The sequence below is a fragment of the Euprymna scolopes genome, chromosome 6 (assembly GCF_053919585.1).
Source record: "Euprymna scolopes isolate OS-2025 chromosome 6, ASM5391958v1, whole genome shotgun sequence".
In the NCBI taxonomy this organism is placed as follows: domain Eukaryota; kingdom Metazoa; phylum Mollusca; class Cephalopoda; order Sepiida; family Sepiolidae; genus Euprymna; species Euprymna scolopes.
Window position 1 is genome coordinate 103,876,909 of NC_136487.1, and position 15,946 is coordinate 103,892,854.

Below are 15,946 nucleotides of genomic sequence, written 5' to 3' on the forward strand. Positions count from 1 at the left end.
CCTCGATATAAAAAATGCATGAGTGAATTTTGGCAGTAGAGAACCCTTGAGAAAAGTGTAGAGATGATAAGAGAGCAAGAAGTCCTTCTACAAAAACAAAGCCAATAACCTAAAACCTGCAATTCTGACAAAAAGTCTCTTGAAAAGAGAAGGGATGAGAGCAGAACAGAGCAAGAAGCAGACCAGTCTGGTGAAGAGCTGACCATATATTCAACCCTGATAGAAAAACAAAGTTACTAGTCTGAAAACCTGTAAATTCTTACCAAAAGTCCCTTGAAACAAATAAATGGCAAAGATCGCCACGACTTATGCAAAATCTTTATTCAACATTCCCATGAGGGAGGATTAAATCAAAGTATTTCAATGTCTATTCACTGGGAGAATTAGTGAGAGAGAAGAAAACCTTCCTCTCACTAAAAGTTCCAACAATTACTGCTACAAATTGGTCGTACCGATACCAATTAAGTGAGAGAAAGAAGGAAAGAAACACTGATTTTGTGTGCAACCAGCAATCAGCAACCAGCAATGTGGACGAGTGATTCTAAAGGATAGCAGCGGCACAACATCAACAAAATGTGAATGAGTGATTATTTTGGTCATCAATCAGTGTCTGGTGGGAAGAACTTTGTGCCTTATTAGAATCAGTGACCTGTGACCGCAGGGGATCATTAAAGTTGTGGTCACTAAAGTACTCGAGCTCAAGTATATATCTGAAAGACTCTGTGTCTGGCCGGGTTCAGGACCAGTCAGGTCATATTGGTGTCTGTGACTGAGGATACCATAAACTTTGTGACTAGTGGGTGCAACCTCCTGACAAGGTCATATTAGTACTTGTGATCAAAGATTCTTCATACTTGGCCAGGGCCAGTTCTTGTGATGTCCAATATGATCAAAAGTTCTTGTGATGTCCAATATGATCAAAAGTTCTTGTGATGTCCAATATGATCAAAAAACATCTTAAGACTGAGAAGTATTATAATGAGCACAATCACTTGCTTAGAGAACTAAAGATTGGGGAATCAGTTCAAATACAAAACCAGGTCAGCTGATGGGTAAACCTAGGAGTGGCTGAAGATCTAAGAAACAGGTAATACAACATATGCATTGATGGGCACATCTAGTTGACCTTATACAACTGCCACTTTCTCCGAAGAATACGCCCAAATTATGTAAAATAAACATTCCAAAGAAAAATCCTATATTAATGTTTAAAAATAATTAAATGACAATAAAAGAATTATAGTTAATGTAGAAATAAATTTAAACGCACACAAAACAGCAACATGATAATTACAAATGTAATAAACCACAATACTTATATGCACACACATAAACACTACACCCTGGTTCAACATACCAGAAATTAATATTCAGCTGACATTTGACAGTTCCAAAATAATTTTCTATTTCAAAGGCACATACATGCTTGTACCAACACCGACAAGACTATTAAAGTAGATATCATAGCCCTCGAAAAGAAATGTTGGGAGACCTTTAGCTAAAATTGATTACACCCTAAAATAAATTGCTGACACGATTTATGATCTGCATTTCTGGTTTAATATGCACACCTACATCACTAGCAGTGTCAGAAAATCGCCATTAAAATGCGTGATGAAAACGTGAATATTTAGACTTACTATCTTTCGAAGCTTATAACTACTTGAAAAATGTAATTCAAACCCTAATTTTTTTCAATTAAAGGAGCAAAGACCAAATTTTAAAATAATATCAGGTTTAATAGCAAAATATGCAATATTTGTTTTTTTAAATCGGTTTTCTTTAAAAAAATCAACGAATTTTCTTTAAAAAAAATCAATGAATTTTAACTAACTTTGAATATAATATATATATATGTAAATTCCAAAAAATAACTTACCTATAAAAAATACTAATCAATGGGTACTTCCATTCTTCATTGTTAAGAATTTATCCATATTTATATTTTATATTCCATGTTCTTTTTAAATAAAATACTTTTTTAAGCAAGTATTAAAAAATAGCGCAACATCAGATGTTTCAGAACAGAAATAAAGGGAGAAAACTGTCTCCTTTTATTCGAGTTAAGAACTATTGTGGCCTGTAAGGGCCAGAATTAATCTCCCTTTCTATTGCTGGCTGTAAACAAAATTTAGTAAATATGGGCCATCGTATTTGAAAAATAATCACATTTCATTTATTTATCAGTTTTTGCCAATAAAAAAATTCCACTCGACTGATTTTCGATATTTTTTTAAAATTCTCTTAAAGAAATACATGAGATTTTTTTTATTTAATATATTTTATTTCGTCTTTATGAAGTGATTAAAAAAAAAACCCAAAAAGCATTGAATGAAGCAGAAAAAATTGTTGTAGTTATTCAATCTTTTCAGGACAAAATTTTAAAAATGTCAGGTTTTTAAAAAAAAAATACACTGTGGTTAAAAAAAAAAGAAGGTTTTAAACTTTTGACTTTACAGGTAAATATGCACAAAACTATTCTTTTTTTGTTTGTTTTAAATTAGATTATTTTATTCATTGAGCTTTTATCTTCAATTGTGATATATAAATCCAAGGCGAGAAAATTAATTATTTTCACTTTAATAGACATTTCAAAATGGGGAGGGGGTGAATTTAAAAAAAAAACGTTTGTCTAGAATATTATATTCGGTTTATTGGAAAGAACATAAAATTTCGCATTAAACCTGCAAATATTGTAAAAATTGAACCAATAGAAAAATTTTGATAGATTTTTAAATTAAAAAAAGTGAAAAAAATTTAACTCGTAACATTCAATTGATTTCATTATGTAAAAAAATGGCTGCATGAGTGCGCAGGCACTTTGTAAACACTGTTTTTTTTGTAAATAAAAAATAATATTTCTATTATTTTTCAAATAAATTTAATAGTTTATTTTAGAAGTATATTCAATAAAGAAATTAAACAGACCACTTTAAAACGAGAAATTACGAGTTTTGTATATTTTATTCGCAGTTTTGTGTTAAGGGTGTCAAAATTCCCCCAAAATTCTGACACACCTACTACATCACACCTCAAGAATAAATAAATAGAATGAAAAAAAAATAAATAGGCATCTATATATATATAAAAGCGAAAATGTGTGTACGTATGTATGTATGTTCACTTTTTGTGTATGTCTACAAAAGGCTTTTTTCGCCATGATTCTCGGTTGGCTCGCTTCTTCTTAAATTTTTTTATATGCTGTCTAAATAATAATATCTACGAACTCGGGTCACAGCTATCTTTAATTTAACCGACTTTTACAAGCTATTTTCAAGATATTTTTTGATCGCCGCATAGCGGGGAAAACAGAAACTGGCTTCCAGCGCAAAACTAGGTCAAACATCACAAGACTTAACGTTCTCGCACCGTTATTTCACTTTATAAACGTCAACTTAACGCATTTATCAATTCATCTATTCCTGTGGTTGAGATGGTTAGGTCGCAGGCTTTTTTTTCCATTTCCTTTCCACCTCCACGTCAAAGGTTCGGGGTTCAAACCTACCTTCTACTAAAAGTTTTTTTTTTTCTTTTACACCTCCAAACACTCGGCCAACGTTTTTTTTTGTTTTAAACAGGGTTGTTTTAATCTACCCTTCCCCTTCCCCCCCAACACACACACACACACCTCCAAACACCCGGTCAACGCCGGGTATCCCCCCGCCCCCCGCTGGGTATCCCCCCCCCCCCCGCTATATAAAAGGCAAATGTGCACGCGCATTTTTTGTATGTCTTGAAAAGGCTTTTTTTCCCCGACGGTCCCGGGGGTTACTATCGCTTAGAACTGTTTATATAGCCCCTAGATCATAATGTCAAAGATTTGCGAAAGCGTATTGCGTCTAGATTTATTTACGTCAATTTTTACAAAATTATTGCTATTTCAGCCTGTCTTGTGTTCGTTCAGCATTTTTGTATAAAACCGAAACTAATTCAAAGCTTTGATCAATGTGGGGCCAAACTCCTTATATCAGACAATTGCTATTCAATCTGGACAATCGGGAGCTGGTTTCCCCCTCTCCAATATCTTGGGGAAAAAAACAGTCAAAGTTGGGTTAAACAAACCCAAAAGCTACCCCGCAGCAAAAGTTCACTCTGCGACTTCTATTTGCTCTCATTAATGAGGTCAAATAGAAGTAGCAGAGTTAACTTTTATTGCGGACACATGTCAATTTTGCTTTTAATACTTAAATAAATAAATTCAAATGCGTTTCAGCTACTTCTTGTTGCTGGCCGAGCGGGTAACGTGTCAGGTTTTTTGCACACTTTATCTAAAGGTTCTGAGTTCGAATCATGGTGTGAGACGTCTTTTTTTTTTTTTTTTTTTTTTCGATTTTTAAAGGTTTAATATTGAAACAGGGTTATTTAAGCTATTTTTCACGTTCTATGTTTTTTTTTTTTTTTTTATTCTTCAGATTTTTTAAAAAAGTTTTAACGTTCGTTTTTCTGGGGGTTTTTTCCATCACATTCGCGTTTTCTTTTCTTGTTTTTCCGATTTTAAGATATTTTAACATCGTTCGTTTGCCATAACGTTAGTTTTTTTTTTTTTTGGTGTTTGTTTTTTTTCGATTTTTTTAAGTTTTACCATTTTTTTATAATATTTAAACAGATTGATTACTTTGCTTATTCTTTTGTTTTGATTTAAACCTACCCACCCACCGTCGCCTGAGCACACACACCTCTAAACACCCGGGCAACGCCGGGTACTTCCCGCTAGTAAAATAATAAAAAACAAATAACTATAATAGAAACCAATTGCACTAATACAATCACACAAACAAATAATAGAACATTTTAAAAAGGAAAAAGACCAGCAGAAACAAATATTACAGAATTAAGCACCCCTTACTTTACAAATCTTAAACTATTTGAGAATAAAAATATAAACAGTTACCTTTCCTGAATTATACAATAAAAAAAGAATAATACAAAGATAAGTAATTAAACTTAAATATCAATTAAAAACTATAAATAATATTGATTACCAGCACGTCTGTGCCTGATATTCATAGTAAATAAAAAATCAAAACTCCTAACGATCTTAAGAGATAGCGCTACCAAAATTCCCCACAGAATTACCCCCCCCCCATATGTAAAACGATGTAACTTTATTATAAATTAATATTATCAATATAACTTTTGTAGGGTTTGTATTACTGTACACATAGATTCGAAAAAGTTGTCAAAAAACAAATATATAACAAATAAATGTTATCAAAGGCAAGATAAGTTACTTTTCTACCAAACTGGATATAATTTTTGTGTTTTTACTCAATGTAACATGTTTATTCAGTTCGAAAAGCATACAGTGTTTACCGATGTATTGAAAAATTCAAAATGGCGCCCGACTCTCTCTTTAAAACGGTAAGTTCGAGAAAAGGTGTTATAAACTCGACAAAATACTGTTAGAAATTCGCTCAATATATGTTACCGTGACATAAGTTGACATATATTCGGTGGTTTTTTAATAGTATTTTGTCTAGTTTATTATTTATAACACCTTCTCCCAAACTTACAGTGTTAAAGAGAGAGTCGAGCGCCATTTTCAATTTTCCAATACATCGGTAAACACTGGATGTTTTTCGAGCTGAATAAACATGTTACATTGAATAAAAACACAAAAAATATATCCAGTTTGGTAGAAAAGTAACTTATCTTGCCTTTGATAACATTTATTTGTTATATATTTGTTTTTTGACACTTTTTCGAATCTATGTGTACAGTAATACAAACCCCCATTTAAAAGAAGGGCAAAATTGTTTCGTCGGGTCCCTGTAATTTCTATGCTACCATGTGGTGACCGCTGCTACTACATTTAAGAGGAGGAAGGAAAGAACCAGAGACGTCTTCGTTCACATCAAATACTTTATTTAGACTCCCCCTGATATTAACCAAGGGCAAGTAACTCTTTATTATTACACAACTCCGTTTGTCGAGATCCTTTTTTTTTTCCTTCTTTATTTACAAACAGTTTTAACCTTTATTTACAAACAGTAACATTTATTATCTTTGCAAACAAAGTCTTTCAAGTAGTTCGGTTTTTTTGATAATCGTTCTCTGCTTGATACAGTTGTCTCCTGTTTTTGCTTAACTTCGCTTCTTCTGGAGGAGTTGTCTACGTTTTCCAAAATAGGTAGTAAATGTTTTCTGTTCCATTTTAGACTTTCTCCAGAGTTCAACTTTACTGTATATGTCCTATTTTTCTTATTTGTTGCTGTGACTATACCAGTATTCCTCCACATTTTCTCTTCATCCGTTTTCTCTCGGATTCTGTCTCCCACTCTTAGTGGTTTCAAGTCTTTACTTCCATGTCTTTTATCATAATTTATTTTACTTTTTGTTTTGTAAACCCCATCTCTCTCTTTTACTTTTCGTAAATTTGGCCATTTGGGTTTTAATTTATTTGGATGACTGGGTAAAGTTGTTTTAATTTTTCTACCCATCAAGAGTTCTGCTGGGCTAACTCCTGTAGAAGTTATTGGTGTACTAGGGTAAGCCATTAATGCGAGAAATATGTCTGGCTGTCGTAATATTCTTTTCGCAATTTTCACTGCGCTTTCGGCAGCTCCATTCGCCTGAGGGAAATGCGGACTAACTGTGGTGTGTGTGAACATATTGTTTTGCACATTCTTTGAAATATGTGCTTGTGAACTGTCCTCCATTATCACTTACGATCTCCTCAGGTATTCCCCATCGAGCAAATATTTCTCGTAATTTCCCAATTATCGTTTTGTTGGTTAGTGGATTTAATCTCGCGATTTCCAAGTAACGGGAGAAATAGTCTGTTACGACTAAGTAATATTCTCCCTCCAATTTTAGGATATCTGTTCCCAATTTCTGGCACGGCCTATCTGGCAAAGTAGTTGGTTTCAATGTTTCATTGGGATTTGCAGCACGATGACTATTGCAAAAATCACATCGTCTAATGAGATCTTCTATTTCTTGTGATATTCTCGGCCACCATACTGACATTTTGGCTCGTTCTCGGCATTTGTTTAACCCCAGATGTGCTGTATGTATTGCTTGTAATATTTCTGCTCTGAGATTTTGTGGAACCACTATTCGATCTTGATAAAATAAAATTTCCTGATGAACTGATAGATCATTCCTAAAGTTAAAGTAAGGTTTGTTTAATCTATCCTCCTTGCTCGGCCAACCATTTGATGTTAAATGGATAATCTCCTGTAGTTTTGAATCCTTAGATGTAGCATTCCTAATTTCTTTTAATTTTCTATCAGTAGCTGATCTGGTCTTTATGATAGTGCCTATATACATTTCTACATCTTTCTCTGTGGTGCTTTCTGTTTTTTCGGTTGGACTTCTAGACAGTGCATCTGATACCAGCAAAAGTTTCCCAGGAACATACTCTGCTATAGGATTGTATCTCCTAAGTCTCATCAACAGTCTTTGACATCTCAAAGGAGTGTTATTCAGATCCTGAGTATTTATCAATGGTACCAAAGGTGTATGATCCATTAGAAGACAAAACTGATCTAGTCCCGCGATGTATCTGTCAAATTTCTCACAGGCCCATACGCTCGCTAAACATTCTTTTTCAATTTGAGCATAGTTTTGTTCTGTTTGTGTCAGCGTACGAGAGGCATAAGCTACGACTCTCAATATTTTATTTTCTTCTTGGAAAATGGCAGCGCCAAGTCCATAGCTGCTCACATCCACACTAATCGTGATGGGCTTTTTTGGATCATAATAAGTCAATATCGGTGCCTGTGTCAATAGTTCTTTAATGCTTTGGAATGACTTTTCTTGAAGTTCATTCCAAGCCCAAACCGTATCTTTTTTCAATAATTCCAGCATTGGTTGTAATGCCGCTGCTAAGTTAGGCACGAATTTCCCTAGATACTGACTCATTCCCAAAAATCTTCTGAGCTCTGTGACTGATGTAGGGGCAGACAACTTTTTTATCGCTTCTAACCGTTCTTCAGTGGGTTGTATCCCCTTAGCTGATATGCTGTGTCCGAAGTATTTTATAATACTTTTCCTGAATTTGCACTTCTCTTTGTTTAATTTTATTCCTGCTTGCTCTATTACTTTTAGTGCTACTGTAAGCCTTCTATCATGTTCCTCCATCGTTTTCCCATGAATTAATATGTCATCTATTATAACGTGAACACCTTCCACATTTTCGAGAAGCTTGGACATTTTCCGTTGAAAAATTTCCGGTGCTGATGATATTCCAAAGGGCAATCTTTTAAAACAATATCTCCCGAATGGGGTTATGAAAGTCGTAAGCAACCAACTCTCTTTTGCCAATGGAATTTGGTGAAACCCACTGGCTGCATCCAGTTTCGAAAATATCACTGAGCCGTTCAATTTGGGTGATATATCCTCCAGATTCGGCAGCATATAATATTCGCGTTTTACTGCTGAATTTAATTTTTTTAGATCGACACACAACCGTACTTCTCCATTTTGTTTTCTCACCGGATCCGTTGGTTGTGTGACTTTCTCGATCACACCATCGTCCTCTAAACGTCGAAGTTCCTTCTTTACTTTTGGCATAATGGGAAATGCTATCCGTCTAGCCGTCGGGGTACAATATGGTTTCACACCGTCTTTTAACGCTATTTTCACTGGATCTGTTTTCATGACTCCAGTTACCTCCCCTTTGTTTACATTAGACACGAATTTAACCAAATTCATTCGATACGCTGTTTCTCTCGATAGCAAGTTGTCTGTACTGCTATCAATAACATGTATTTTGAATGAATATCTGCTATCCTTATGTCTCGTATCAACCGTAAACTTCCCTATACAGTTCAATATACCTCCGGGGCTTTTGTATATGCCATATGCTGGTTTCAAAACAGGGTTTTTTCTCTAGCTACGAAACGTTTCGTAACTGATAACATTTATGTCTGCTCCGGTGTTGATTTTAAAAATTAAATTTGTTAACTCTATCCAGTTGTGTCCCTTGAACACTCTTCACAACAGAGAGTTAACTTCCCTACCGGCGACGGTGGAAACGGCACTTTTCGAAAAATATGGCGCGACCTGTACGCACGTGTTGAATAAACCCTCCTCAACCCTACTCCCGTTATCTGTGTTTATTTGCTTCTACATTGGTAGCAGAGCGTATCAAAACTAACAAACAAAAAAAAAACATGGCCTCTAAATACATTCCCCTACCAACGTTAAACACGGAAAAATATAATTCCTGGAAGAAAGAAATGCGCATATGGGAACTAGCCACTACTTTAGATGAAAGAAAACGAGCCCCCGTCGTGCTTTTGTCCTTGGAAGGAAAAGCGAGAGAGGCGCTGCTTGAATTGGATATCACTTTACTCAATGCCGAAAACGGAATGGAGATAGTATATCAAAAGTTGGACACCCTCTTTTTAGAAGACGCAAACCAGGCAGCATTTAGGGCGTACGAGGCATTCGAAAGTCACCGAAGAAAGAGCGGCATGGCAATAGATACATTTCTAATTGAATTTGAACGCCACATTGCCAAATTGAAAGAATTCAACATAATTCTTCCCGAGCCGGTCCTAGCGTTCAGAGCTCTCAAAAGCGCCAACCTCACCCCCAAAAACGAACGCTTAATAAAAGCCACCGTTCGAGAACTAACACTCGGAGAAATGTCTAAACAATTAAAAAAAATTCTTAATGACTTTGAAACTCATTCATCGCCGAAAACTCCTCCGGTTGCTATGAAAACCGAATCTGACATTATTTTCACCACTGACGAAACTGAAAACACCTACTACACCAGTAGTCGTGGTTGAGGCCGCCGCCACGGTGATAAAACAGCCAGTCTCACCAGTCGTGGGGCTGGCAGATGGGGTAGGGGTCGCAACCAAAATTCAACCCACTACAACAACAACAACAACAACATCAAAAGAAATTCAAACCACAAGGTTGAAAGCGACAGCAGCAGCAGCGGTGTTTGTTTCAAGTGTGGGTGTAAATACCACTGGATTCGCGACTGTCCGTATGATGAAATTGACAAGACCGACAAAGGAGGCAACTTGCTCGTTTCCAACATCGTCCTCATGAACGAGCGTGAAAAATATGGCAGCACTAGCACGTTTTTGGGAGAAACGCTCGGATCCGCTGTCTTGGATAGTGGTGCATCTGGGACAGTTTGTGGAAGAAAATGGTTCGAGTGTTTTCTAGAAACCCTGCCAGAAAAACAAAAAATAAAAGTTCGAGATGGAAGGAAAAGCTACAAATTTGGTGATGAGAACACCATTAAATCTACTCACACAGCAACTTTACCATGTGTCATTGCTGGCATTGAAGTCAGTATTATCACTGACGTGGTGGACGCCGAAATACCGCTTTTACTGAGCAAAAAGTCGATGAAAAGAGCCGGCACAAGCCTCAATTTCGAGAACGACAGTGTCACCATGTTTGGAAAAAAAATCCCACTGCAATGTACTTCTTCAGGGCACTACCACATTTCCATAACAAGACCTACACCAGACCGAGGTAAGTTCAAACATATTTTGTTTACCAAAGAAATTTCCAACAAAAATAGGCAAGAAAAAATAAAAATCGCCACCAAACTTCATAGACAATTTAGTCACCCTAGCGGTAAAAAGCTATGTGACTTAGTCAGGAGCACCAGAATGAAAGACAAGCAATTCATTAAGATACTTCAGGAAATTCCCAATTCTTGTGAAATTTGCATGAGATACAAAAGGGTTGAACCCAGACCTGTCGTGGGGTTTTCACTGGGAACATATTTTAATGAGAGCATTGCCATGGACATAAAAGAAATTAATGGTAACAAAGTATTACACCTTATTGATCATGGTACTAGGTACAGTGTTGCAGCTAAAATTCCGGGTAAAGAGAGCTCCGATATTATTAATACTATTTTAAAAAATTGGATTACTTATTTTGGTACCCCTGGATTTATTCTCACTGACAATGGCAGAGAATTCAACAACCAGGCGTTTAGGGACATGGCACAAAATATGAATATCGTCGTTCGTACCACTGCTGCTGAAAGCCCATGGAGTAATGGGCTAAATGAAAGGCACAATGGGATTTTAGGGGAAATGGTGAAGAAAACCATAGAAGAAACAAATTGCAGTTTCGAGGTGGCTCTCGCGTGGGCAGTAAGTGCCAAAAATACACTTCAAAGTGTCCATGGATATAGTCCCAACCAACTCGTTTTTGGCAGAAATCCCAACCTACCTGGTTTTCTTAATGACAAACTCCCTGCACTAGAAGGTGTCTCTACCAGTGAAATTGTGGCAAATAATCTTAATGCTATGCATGCTGCCAGGAAACACTTCATAGCGAGTGAATCTTCAGAAAAGCTTAGACGAGCTCTCTGCCACCAAGTTAGAACAGGTATCACCCAATCCTATAAAAATGGAGATGCTGTTCTTTACAAAAGGAACTTGTGTGATAGGTGGCTTGGCCCTGGGACAGTCATAGAGTGTGAAAACAAACAGGTGCTTGTCAAGCATGGCGGCACCTATGTTAGAGTACATCCGTCTCGTTTAACTTTCTACCCCGAAACATACCAGACAAGGGCAACAACGAGGAATTGAGCACCCAACAAGAGTCTGAAGGATCCCCAAGAGTGTCAAACTTCGAAGAGAACATTTTAGAAGAAAATTTAGAAATGGCAGACAACACTGAACAACGCCCTACTATGGAGACTCAAGACATAACCAATAAATGCGACACCACCACCAGGAAAGTCAAACTTCCCAAACCTGGACAAATCATAAAATGCAAGCTTGCCAACGACACAGAATCAGACTGGAAGAAGTTAAATGTCATAAGTAGAGCAGGCAAAGCCACTGGCAGAAATAAACATTTGATGAATGTAGTTATGGAACAGGGTGAAGCATTTTGGTTGGACTTTGAACATGGAGTTTCCGATTGGCAAGCTGATGAGACTGAAGAAAATGAAGAGCACCATGATTCCTGCACTGAGGAAGAAGTAATGATCACCTCTGCTGACGATAGCCTGGAACTAGAGGAAGCTAAACAAAAGGAACTTCAGAGCTGGGATAAAAATAAAGTCTATGTTCAAGTACCGGATCAGGGCTAACCAAAAATCTCCACCAGATGGATTTACACAAGCAAAAATTCCCAAACATTCAAGGCCAGACTTGTCGCCCGAGGTTTTCAGGATAAAGATGCTGAGAATCTAAGAAATGATTCTCCCACATGCTCCAAAGAAGGTTTACGTGTAGCATTAGCTATAATGGTATCCAACCATTGGGTATGTAAATCCATGGATATCAAAACAGCATTTCTGCAAAGCAAGAAGTTGGAAAGACAGGTTTATCTGAATCCTCCCAAAGAAGCTAATGTACCCCAAGGCTATATTTGGAAATTCTCCAAATGTGTATATGGCCTGACCGATGCCTCTAGGTCCTGGTATCTCACACTCAGGGAGGAATTGATGAAGTCATGAGCTATAGCTTCAAAATATGATCAGGCTATATTTACATGGCATTTCGAAAACAAATTGCAAGGGATAATTGCTACCCATGTGGATGATTTTTGCTTTGCAGGGTCAGAGATTTTTCATAGAAAAGTTATTGACAAAATCCATCAAATATTTGCAGTTAAATCTGAAGAAACTGCAGAGTTTCAGTACATAGGATTAGACATTAAACAGAATAGGGAAAATATTAAACTTGGACAGAATGAGTACGTAAAGAAATTGAAATATATCCCAGTGGAAAATGGCAGGAATATTAATGACAAAATATCCACAGCGGAAATTTCTGAAATCAGGCAAGTTATTGGCCAACTGGCTGGCTACCCAGACCAGACCTGATCTCAGCTACGATGTCAGTGCATTAAGCTCCATCCTCAAACAAAGTAATGTGGAATGTATAAAACATGCCAATAGAGTAGTAAAGAAAGCCAAGAAAGAAAAATCCCAGGTAGATATTCCTGACTTAGGAGATCTCAGTCATCTCAAGATTGTTGCCTACAGTGATGCCTCATTCGCCAACCTGACAGACGGAGGATCTCAAGGTGGTTACATAATCTTTTTAGTTGGCAATAACCACAAATATACACCAATAACCTGGCAGTCCAAGCGCATTAGAAGAGTGGTCAAAAGCACACTGGCTGCTGAAACCCTAGCCATGGTTGACATGTCGGAGGCCTGTCTGTTTTATAGGAAACTACTATTAGAAATACTGCAATTGAAGGATGAACCCGAAAATATAAAAATAATCTGCAAAACTGACAATTCCTGTCTCTTTGACTCTGTGCATTCATCCACCCAAATACTAGATAAAAGGCTTCGTATTGAGATGGCTATTTTGAGAGAAATGCTGGAAAGAAAAGAAATAGCAGAGTTCTCTTGGATACCCACCAATGGACAGGTAGCTGATTGCTTAACCAAGAAGGGAGTCCCTTCATTTAAGATACTTGAGTTCGTATCTGAACACAAAGAAACGGATATTTAAAAATATATTTTTTTTTTCTTTCTTTTCTTTCTTTTTCAGTGGTCATCTAGAAGACAAGAAAAAGGGGGAAGTATTGTTAACTCTACCCAGTTGTGTCCCTTGAACACTCTTCACAACAGAGAGTTAACTTCCCTACCGGCGACGGTGTAAACGGCACTTTTCGAAAAATATGGCGCGACCTGTACGCACGTGTTGAATAAACCCTCCTCAACCCTACTCCCGTTATCTGTGTTTATTTGCTTCTACAAAATTATTTTCACATACCTTTAACCGCACAGGCCATGGGTCTATTGCATTTTCTCTGAATTCTTTTCTTTTATAAATAGCCCCAAGAAAGTATTCCTTTGTTGTATGTTTTTCCACTTGTCTGACATTATCAGCTTTGAATCTGCAACATATCGCGAAGTGATTTGTCACAGTTTCGACATCGTTTTCCGTTCGCTGGACAATAATCTTGCCGTTTGTGTTTTTTGTTACATTTTCCACATCTCTGTTGCTGCGTTTCTTTTTGTGGATAATTTTGTTTCCATTCGTTTTGTTTTACTGCGTCAACCAATTTTTCCTTCATTTCAGTCATTTGCTGTCTCACTTGTTCGTAGCTGTGTGCTATTTCTATAGCCTTTTCCAAGCTTAGGTCGTCTCTAAGTTGTAGTTTTTTGGATAGCTCTCCACTTCTTAACCCGATGACCAGCCTGTCTCTTATTTGGTCATTTTTGTGTGGAAAATCACAGTTTTCCGATAGTTTGTGAAGTCCCCGAATAAATTGTTCTATCGATTCGCATTCCCTTTGTGTTCTGAGGTGAAATTTTTCGCGCTCGTGCATAATATTTTTTTTCGGCATGAAGTGGCCTTCAAATTTGTTCAGTATCACGTCGAAACTCTTTTCATCTTCCTTTTTCTTGAAAGAGAACGACTTATATATCTGTTCGGCGTCCGGTCCCATACAATACACAAGCTTGCTAATTTGTGTATCAGGCGACTCTTCATATAATTTTGTCGCACTCCGAAAACGTTGAAATCGCTCTCGCCATATCCTCCACTGGTTCGGTTGCGTAAAGTCAAAACGCTCTGGGGGCTGAAGTCTAAACATATTTCTTTTTGAAATAGTTGACGCTAATGCTTTTTTTTTTCTTGTTATAAGGTTTCCTTACACAAAGAAAAAAATTTATCCCAATCTGACACCATGTTTCGTCGGGTCCCTGTAATTTCTATGCTACCACGTGGTGACCGCTGCTACTACATTTAAGAGGAGGAAGGAAAGAACCAGAAACGCATCCATTCACATCTAATACTTTATTTAGACTCCCCCTGATATTAACCAAGAGCAAGTAACTCTTTATTATTACACAAAAATAAACTAATAATAATTTTTGGTACTTGTACAATTTAGTCAAGACATTTAAAAATGAAAATATCGAAAAAAGTTTAAATTGTACGTATCTGTTATAGAATGAAATTCTCCGAAAAAAAAATTCACTTAATTTCATCAAGTAGTTTTTATTTTACAGCGAAAAAACAATTTGTCATAATACCGAGCAAAAGGTTTGATTTTTAGGAAGAAAAGCTAGTATTAAAGATGGGGAGGGGGTGTCGGCGCTTTACATGGAGTTATCTCCCGTGTCGTTTATAAAATTCAAACAAAAATTTAAAACAAATCCAAGATGGCTGCCTTCAACGCGTTCTCATAAAAACGTGTTTTTCCGCTGTAAAAAAAACCCCAAAAAAACCTACTCGATCAAATTAAGTGAAATTTTTTTTCGGAGATCCTCATGTCAAAACGGATACGTACAATATAACTTCTTTTTTTTTTCGATATTTTCATTTTTTTAATGTCTTGATTAAACTGTACAAGTACCTAATTTAAAAAAAAAAAATTCATCGTACAAAAATAATGAAATTGCGAGACGAAAATCGTGTTTACATAATTGGCGCTTTAAAATAACATTCCCATGCAGTAAGCATTTCGAACGTGAAAACATACCCGTTTTTAATAAATCTAGCAAAAATCAACTAATAGTCAGATTTTCGTGAAATTTTCAAAACTTATCCATTTTAGAATTAAATTACATATAAAATGCAGTTTCCGTAAAATATATGAGGAAAAATATCTTCTTAGTGCGTACTGCGTGTCGTGTCTCCCCGATATTTATTTTTTCAAAATTTGAACAAAATATATTTAAATCTATCGACATTTCTATTTATTATGAAACATAAGAGTTCAAATAAGTAAAACATATTTATTTTTTAAAAGTTTAAATATACATATTGAACAAAAAATTACCTTGAACTTGCAATTAAAAAAATGATATAAATTTAATATTATTATGTTTGTTTTTTAAATTGCGTTTTTTCGAGTTAATCAGTTGAATTGCCAAGAAAAAGAAACTTCTTAAAAATTAATTAATTTTTAAAAGATTAAATCGATTAAAATTTCATTATTTCAAAATGTTCCGTTACAACATAGACTTTTAATTAATTGTGCTTAAATATTAAGTTTTAATATAAACATGACTCTTGTCAGCTATTTTATC

The 15,946-nt window shown here is 36.0% G+C and overlaps 1 protein-coding gene across 6 annotated transcripts in view; it reads right to left on the reverse strand.

Annotated features, from left to right (window-relative positions):
* The window catches only part of LOC145277829 (uncharacterized), a 432,180-nt gene that overhangs the window by 272,652 nt on the left and 143,582 nt on the right, over positions 1-15,946 (reverse strand). The window lies entirely within an intron of this gene.